Source organism: Arachis hypogaea, chromosome 1 (genome assembly GCF_003086295.3).
Source record: "Arachis hypogaea cultivar Tifrunner chromosome 1, arahy.Tifrunner.gnm2.J5K5, whole genome shotgun sequence".
Lineage (NCBI taxonomy): Eukaryota > Viridiplantae > Streptophyta > Magnoliopsida > Fabales > Fabaceae > Arachis > Arachis hypogaea.
The window spans coordinates 47,010,693-47,019,695 of record NC_092036.1 but is presented as its reverse complement, the minus strand read 5'-3'; the positions used below and the strand labels follow the sequence as shown (position 1 = coordinate 47,019,695).

Sequence of the window (9,003 nt, the reverse complement as noted above, 5' to 3'; positions counted from 1 at the left end):
AGCTGGCCCACTTGTGCCTCCAAATTTCTGATGGAGGACCTTGTTTCACTCATGAAACTTAAAGTGGCCTTAGACAGATCAGAGACTATATTTGCTAAGCTAGAGGAGTTCTGCTTAGAATTCTCTGTCTGTTGCTGAGAAGATGATGGAAAAGGCTTGCTATTGTTAAGCTTGTTTCTTCCACCATTATTAAAGCTTTGTTGAGGCTTCTGTTGATCCTTCCATGAGAAATTTGGATGATTTCTTCGTGAGGAATCATAGGTGTTTCCATAAGGTTCACCCATGTAATTTACCTCTGCCATTGCAGGGTTCTCAGGATCATAGGCTTCTTCTTCAGAAGATGCCTCTTTAGTACTGTTGGATGCATTTTGCCATCCATTCAGACTTTGAGAAATCATGTTGACTTGTTGAATCAGCATTTTGTTCCGAGCCAATATGGCATTCATAGCATCAATCTCAAGAACTCCCTTCTTCTGAGGCATCCCATTATTCACAGAATTCCTCTCAGAAGTGTACATGAATTGGTTATTTGCAACCATGTCAATAAGTTCTTGAGCTTCTGCAGGTGTTTTCTTTAGGTGATTGGATCCACCTGCAGAATGGTCCAGTGACATCTTAGAGAACTCAGATAGACCATAATAGAATATATCCAGAATGGTCCACTCTGAAAGCATGTCAGAAGGACACCTTTTGGTCATCTGCTTATATCTTTCCCAAGCTTCATAGAGGGATTCACCATCTTTCTGTTTGAAGGTCTGAACATCCACTCTAAGCTTGCTCAGCTTTTGAGGAGGAAAGAACTTAGCCAAGAATGCCGTGACCAGCTTATCCCAGGAATCCAGGCTATCTTTAGGTTGTGAGTCCAACCATGTTCTAGCTCTGTCTCTTACAGCAAAAGGGAAAAGCATGAGCCTGTAGACTTCAGGATCTACTCCATTAGTCTTAACAGTCTCACAGATCTGCAAGAACTCAGTTAAAAACTGATAGGGATCTTCTGATGGAAGTCCATGAAACTTGCAGTTCTGTTGCATTAGAGGAAGTAGTTGAGGTTTCAGCTCAAAATTATTTGCTCCAATGGCAGGGATTGAGATGCTTCTTCCATCAAAATTGGAAGTGAGTGTAGTATAGTCACCAAGCATCCTCCTTGCATTATTATTTTTGGCTGCCATCTCCTCTTCCTTTTTGAAAATTTCTGTAAGGTTGTCTTTGGATTGCTGTAATTTAGCTTCTCTTAGTTTCCTCTTCAGAGTCCTTTCAGGTTCAGGGTCTGCTTCAACAAGAATATTCTTATCCTTGCTCCTGCTTAAATGAAAAAGAAGGAAACAGAAAATAATAGTAATAGGGATCCTCTTTACCACACTAGAGAGATTCCTTTTAGTAGAAGAATAAAAGAATAGAAGAGGGAAAAAGTAAGAATCCAAACACAAGGGGGAAGAGTGAGTTCGAATTATTGAGATGAAGAGAAGTGTTAGTAAATGAATGAAATAAATAGAAAGAGATGAGAGAGGGAGAAATTCGAAAATAAATTTTGAAAAAGGGTTAGTGATTTTCGAAAATTAAGAGAAGAAAAATAATTAAAATTAGAATTTGAAACAATTAGTTAATTAAAAGAATTTTGAAAAAGAAGGAAGGAATTTTCAAAAATTAGAGAGAGAAAAGTAATTAGGTGGTTTTGAAAAAGATAAGAAACAACCAAAAAGTCAATTAGTTAGTTGAAAAATATTTGAAATTTAATTTTGAAAAGATAAGAAGTTAGAAAAGATTTTTGAAATCAATTTTGAAAAAGATATGATTTGAAAAAGATATTTTGAAAAGATATGATTGAAAAATATATTTTGGAAAAGATTTGATTTTTAAAATTAAAATTGATTACTTGACTAACAAGAAACTAAAAGATATGACTTTAGAATTTAAAGATTGAACCTTTCTTAACAAGAAAGTAACAAACTTCAAATTTTTTAATCAATCACATTAATTGTTAGTAAAGTTTTCGAAATTTTGAAATAAAGATAAGAAAAAGATTTTGAAAAATAATTTTAAATTTTCGAAAATCATAAAAGGAAAATGAAAAAGATTTGATTTTTGAAAAAGATTTTTAAAAGATAAGATTTTTAAAATTGAAAATTTGACTTGACTTATAAGAAATAGCTAAGTTTTAAAAATTTTTGACTAAGTTAACTCAAATTTTCAAAAATAATGAGCAAAATAAGGAAAAGATATTTTTTTATTTTTGAATTTTTAATGAGGAGAGAGAAAAACACAAATATGACCCAAAACATGAAAATTTTGGATCAAAACACTTAATGCATGCAAGAACACTATGAATGTCAAGATGAACACCAAGAACACTTTGAAGATCAAGATGAACATCAAGACTTATTTTTGAAAAATTTTCAAGAAAAGAAAAATATGCAAGACACCAAACTTAGAAATTTTTAATGACTAGACACTATGAATGCAAAAATGCATATGAAAAACAACAAAAAACACAAAACAAAAAATATCAAGATCAAACAAGAAGACTTACCAAGAACAACTTGAAGATCATGAAGAACACCATGCATGATTTTTGGAAAAATGCACAAATTTTTAAAACATGCAATTGACACGAAACCTAAAATTTGACACTAGACTCAAACAAGAAACACAAAATATTTTTGGTTTTTATGATTTTATTAATTTTTTGTATTTTTTTTCAAAAATAATCTTTAGAAAAAACGAAAACAAAGAAAAAATTTTTGAAAGATTTTTGAAAACTTTTTGAAAAGAAAATTACCTAATCTGAGCAACAAGATGAACCGTCAGTTGTCCAAACTCAAACAATCCCCGGCAACGGCGCCAAAAACTTGGTGAACGAAATTGTGATCATCAACAATGGCGCCAAAAACATGGTAGCACTCTCAAATGTGAATCACACTTTGTCATAACTCCGCACAACTAACCAGCAAGTGCACTGGGTCGTCCAAGTAATACCTTACATGAGTAAGGGTCGATACCACGGAGATTGTTGGTATGAAGCAAGCTATGGTCATCTTGTAAATCTCAGTTAGGCAGATAATAAATGGTTATGGAGTTTTCAAAATTAATAATAAATAAAGAATAAAATAAAGATAGAGATACTTATGTAATTCATTGGTAGGAATTTCAAATAAGTGTATGGAGTTGCTTTGTCCCTATTGAATCTTTGCTTTCCTACTACCTTCCTTCAATCCTTCATACTCCTTTCCATGGCAAGCTGTATGTAGGGCATCACCGTTGTCAATGGCTACATCCCATCCTCTCAGTGAAAATGGTCCAAATGCTCTTGTCACAGCACGGCTAATCATCTATCGGTTCTCGATCATGTCGGAATAGAATCTATTGATTCTTTTGCGTCTGTCACCACGCCCAACAATCGCGAGTTTGAAGCTCGTCACAGTCATTCAATCCATGAATCCTACTCGGAATACCACAGACAAGGTTTAGACTTTCTGGATTCTCAAGAATGGCCGCCAAAGGGTTCTAGCTTATACCATGAAGATCTTGATTAAGGAATCCAAGAGATACACGCTCGTTCTAAGGTAGAACGGAAGTGGTTGTCAGTCACGCGTTCATAGGTGAGAATAATGATGAGTGTCACGGATCATCACATTCATTATGCTGAAGTGCAGCGAATATCTTAGAATAAGAATAGGCATGAATTGAATAGAGAACAATAGTACTTTGCATTAAAACTTGAGGTACAGCAGAGCTCCACACCTTACTCTATGGTGTGTAGAAACTCCACCGTTAAAAATACATAAGTGATCAAGGTTCAGGCATGGCCGAATGGCCAGACCCCAAAGTCTAAGAACTAAACGTCCAAAGATAAATCCCAAGATGTCTAATACAATAGTAAAATGTCTTATTTATACTAGACTAGTTACTAGGGTTTAGAAAAATAAGTCTAAATACAGAAATCCACTTCCGGGGCCCACTTTGGTGTGTGCTTGGGCTGAGCTTGAGCTTTACACGTGAAGAGGCTTGTTTTGGAGTTAAACGCCAAGTTGTAACGTGTTTTTGGCGTTTAACTCTGGTTTGTGACGTGTTTCTGGCGTTTTACTCCAGAATGCAGCATGGAACTGGCGTTGAACGCTAGTTTGCGTCATCTAAACGCGAACAAAGTATGGACTATTATATATTGCTGGAAAGCCCTGGATGTATACTTTCCAACGCCGTTAAGAGCGCGCCATTTGGAGTTTTGTAGCTACAGAAAATCCATTTAGAGTGCAGGGAGGGCAGAATCCAACAGCATCAGCAGTCCTTTTTCAACCTGAATAAGATTTTTGCTCAGGTCCCTCAATTTCAGCCAAAAAATACCTAAAATCATAGAAAAACACACAAACTGATAGTAAAGCCCAGAAATGTGAATTTTGTAATAAAACTAATAAAAACATCCCTAAAAGTAGCTAGATCCTACTAAAAAGTACCTAAAAACAATGCCAAAAAGCGTATAAATTATCCGCTCATCAAGTACCCGCTTCAACTGCTGGCCTCTGTGTACCCACTCGATGTAGGATCCAAGTGAGTGCATCATCTGTGGTATTTGAAGGACCTCCCTGATGGCATCTGGGCTGAAGTCAATGACGCTTCCCCTTACAAAAGTTCTGTGGTCCCTTGCATTAACTCTAGACACATCCTTGTAGGTAATCCACATGTTTCCATAGAATTCTTGAACCATTAACTATCCTGCCTGTGGGTGTGGATTGCACAAAATTTTCCATCCTCTGTTCTGAATTTCGCGTTGAATTTCTAGGAATTCATGTGTTTGAAGCTTAAATGGTACCTCCAGTAGGACCGGCCTCTTGCTAGTGATCTCATAGAAGTGCTCTTCATGCAACTTAGAGTGGAAGCACCCTGAATCATGTGAACCGGTGGCTGGTTCCTTTCCTTTTCGCTTCTTGGAAGGCTTGGTGGTCTTAGGTGCCATAGAAATAAACCAAACAAAACAGCGAAGTAGCAACACCAAACTTAAAATTATTGCTCGTTTCCGAGCAAAATAAAAAATACAAAGAGGGAGAAGAAAGATACAGAAATTGAAATACCAGAAAATAAAAACCAACTCTAAAATTTATTTTTCTGTTCCCCTTTCTTTTTTTTAAAGCTAAAAGTAAAAAGAAATAGGAGAGAGGGTTAAAAGGGGGAGGCACGGTCAATGGGGCAGGGTTTCTTGAGGTTAGGAAGGGGGTTCACGGACAGGTGCAAGGGATTGGGTGTTCGTGTTGTGGTTCAGGGGTGCAAGCTCAAGGCATTGGGGAGTGTAAGTGATGGGGAATATGGATAGGAGGGGGTTGTGTGTGTTGTGTATAGAAGGAATAGAAAGAGTTGTGGTGTGAAGTCGAAGGGAACTTGGGTTTATATAGAAGGGGGTTGGTGGGGAGGAGGTGTTGGTTTGAATGGGGAATTAATGAGGGGGTAGGTGGGGTTGATCACGGGATTTAGGGAGGTTTCAAGGCTGGGGTTTGGTTGGAGTTTATGAAGGGGAATATATGGGGAAAGGGAGAAACTGGTTAAAGGCAGGATGGGAAAGGGGCTATGGTTGCAGATCGCAGGGAGTCACAAGAAAGAGAAGGAATCAGGGAAGGTTGGGAATTGATCTGATGGATTTTGGTGGGATTTGGGGTTGATTTGACAAGATTTGGGGTTGATTTGGCAAGGATTTGGGGGCAAGGAGTGAGCTGGCGCTGAACTTGAGGGGAGAGGAGTTCAGCACCGTGATTTATGTGTGTCCAATCTGCTCTCCACGCTGAACTGGATGCAGCCCAAGTTCAGCGTGGGCCTATCTATTTTTTTTTCTTAAAATTTTTTTTGAAATTTTTTTTCTTCACGCTGAACTTGGAAGGAGCCAAGTTCAGTGTGGACCTTCCCGAATGTAACTCCTAATTGAGACTCATATCCCACGCTGAACTTGAGATATGCCAAGTTCAACGTGGTTCTTGGCTCTCTCTCATGCTGTTTACGTCGTCTTCCATGCTGAACTTGGAATTTTCCAAGTTCAGTGTGGGTCTTCAACACTTCCTCACAACTTGCATTGTTCTCCATGTTGAACTTGGAATTTCCCAAGTTCAGTGTGGGTCTTTAAGCATTTGCACCCACTTTACGTCATTTTGCCACGCTGAACTTGGAATTCTCCAAGTTCAGCGTGGGCTTGGCAGTGTCTCTCGCTCACATTACACGTAACTCCACGCTGAACTTGAAAAATCCCAAGTTCAGCGTAGGACAGGCAGAATCAACCTCTTCCAGAGCGTCCAAACATTTTTCTAAGTGTCCGGTTCTTGTTTTAAAATTTCTGCATGATCAAAGCACAAGTAAAACAAAGGAAAACAGTAAAAATTCAAGAAAAATCAAACAAATAATATAATCAACGCAACGGAAAAATAACTAAGGATACGAAATCATCGGGTTGCCTCCCGACAAGCGCTTCTTTACCGTCACTAGCTTGATGGTCAGCTCCACTAAGGAGGAGGATCATAGGAGTTTAGCTCTTCTCCCCTCACTGTGAATCTTCTCCCTGTGTCCTCATAAAGTAGCTCAATATGCTCCAGAGAGAGGATTCTATTTACTGTATAAGTGAACACTGGATTTTTAGTCAATACTACCTTCATTTTTGGGGAGAAGTCTTCAGCGGGAATCTTTTTGTTTCTCCATCCCCTGGGTACTTTCTTCTTTTTGGGAACCTCCGTCTTGGTGGATGATGCATTCCCGACACCAAACTTAGGTTTGATGTCAGGAGGAATTTTATTGGTTGTCATCAAAGGAAGTTTGAGCTGCAATTTCTGTTGTGTATCATCAGGGGCTTCTTGAAGGTTTGGATCAATAAGCTCAGACTGCATGCACCTCTCTTCTTCACCTACTGAATGTATATCTTTGAAGACATGAAAGACTAGTTGCTCATTATGCACTCTAAGCACTAATTCACCTTCTTCCACATCAATCAACGCTCTTCCAGTGGCTAGAAATGGTCTTCCTAGAATTATAGAGGCAGTCTCATCCTCCCCTGTGTCTAGAATCACAAAATCTGTCGGGAGGAAGAACTTACCCACTTTGACCAAGACATTTTCCACTAATCCATATAAAGGCTTTATAGATTTATCTGCCATTTGTAATGCTATCCATGTTGGTTGTGCCTCTTGGATTTGCAACTTCTTCATCACAGACAAGGGCATTAGATTGATGCTTGCTCCTAGATCACATAACGCTTTCTCAAAGGTTGTGCTCCCAATGGTACATGGAATTTGAAAGCTCCCTGGATCTGGCATCTTCCTTGGTAAGTTATTCTGAATTATGGCACTACATTCCTTAGTCAAGACCACTGTCTCATCCCCCTTTAAAGACTTCTTCTTTGACAACAACTCCTTCATGAATTTGACACAGAGAGGCATTTGCTCCAAAACCTCAGCAAAAAGAATATTGATTTGTAACTTTTTGAAGACTTCCAAGAACTTCGAAAATTGCTTGTCTTTGGTCTTCTTTTGAAGTCTCTGAGGATATGGCATTTTAGGCTTGTACTCATGAGCCTTTGGCAATGTAGGATAAGTGTCAAGAGAGTCTGGGAATGGGTTGTCCGCACGCTTTGGAGGGACGCGCTCTACTTCCTCTTTCTTCTCCTCTGGAGCTTCTTTTTCAACGGGCTCCTCATTAACTTATGCTTTCGTACTTGCCACTTGTCCACTTATCAAGGTTATAGCCTTACATTCCTCTCTTGGATTTGGAATTGTGTTACCAGGAAAGCTATTAGTGGTCCTCTGATCAATTTCATTAACTTTTGTGGCTAATTGACCCATCTGAATCTCCAAGTTCTTGATTGATGCTCTGGTTTCCTGTCTAAAACTTGCCAACATTACTTCCAAATCATTGTTCTGCTGGGAATGAGAAGTTGCTAATTAAGATGATTGAAACTGGTGGTTATTAAAATTATTCTGTTGAAAACCACCCTGAGAATTATTATGAAAATTATGTGGCCTCTAAGGCTGCTCTCTCCACCCAAAATTTGGGTGATTTCTCCACCCCTAATTGTAGGTCATAGAATAGGGATCATTATTGGGATTTTTAGGAGCACTCCTCATATAATTGACCTGTTCAGAAGAAGATTGAGCATAATCATAATTTTCATTTTGCATAAAATTACCTGTCATGTCATAAGGGGCCCCTTGATGTGCATTCTGAGTGTTGACAGCTGAAACTTTCACTCCACTCAACTGTTGAGTAATTAGATTTAGTTGCCGAGTCAATAGCTTGTTCTGAGCAAGAATGGCATAAACAGCTTCCACTTCCAAAACACCTCTTTTCTGAGGAGTCTCAATGTTCACAGGATTCTTGTTAGATGAATATAAATATTGGTTGCTAGCAACCAATTCAATAAGCTCAATAGTCTCCTCTGATGTCTTCTTCACGTGCAATGAACCACCTGTAGAATTATCTAAGAACATCTTGGATATTTAACCCAAGCCTGCATAAAAGATATCTAGTTTGGTCCATTTGAAAAACATGTTTGGAGGGCATTGCCTAGTCAGTAGCTTGTATCTCTCCCAAGCTTCATAAAGAGTCTCCCCATCCTTCTGTCTGAAGGTCTGAACCTCCACCCTAAGCTTAGTCAGCTTCTTTGGTGGGAAAAATTTAGTAAGAAACCTAGTAACAACCTTGTCCCAAGTATCCAAACTCTCCTTGGGTTGAGAATCTAGCCACAGCTTTGCTCTGTCCTTCAAGGCAAATGGGAAGAGCATGAGTTTGTACACCTCAGGATTCACCCTATTAGTTTTCACAGTATCACAAATCTGCAGAAAATTAGAGATAAACTGATTGGGATCTTCCTGAGGGAGTCTGTGATAGTGATAGTTTTGTTGCACCAAAGTGACTAGCTGTGGCTTCAGTTCAAAGTTGTTTGCAGCTATAAGAGGCACCACAATACTTTTTCCATAAAGATCTGCAGTAGGAGCATTGTATGAGCCAAGCACTCTTCTGGGTTGCTCATTCCCAACTGGATTT

General features: G+C 38.6%; 2 non-coding genes across 2 annotated transcripts; both read left to right on the top strand.

Moving 5' to 3' along the window:
- Nucleotides 1–668: 668 nt before the first annotated feature.
- LOC112717120 (small nucleolar RNA R71) lies at nt 669–776 on the top strand. Its single transcript, XR_003160579.1, has one exon. It is a non-coding gene; the product is annotated as a small nucleolar RNA R71 (small nucleolar RNA).
- A 7,724-nt stretch (nt 777–8,500) lies between these two features.
- LOC112714332 (small nucleolar RNA R71) lies at nt 8,501–8,609 on the top strand. Its single transcript, XR_003159210.1, has one exon. It is a non-coding gene; the product is annotated as a small nucleolar RNA R71 (small nucleolar RNA).
- Nucleotides 8,610–9,003: the final 394 nt, after the last annotated feature.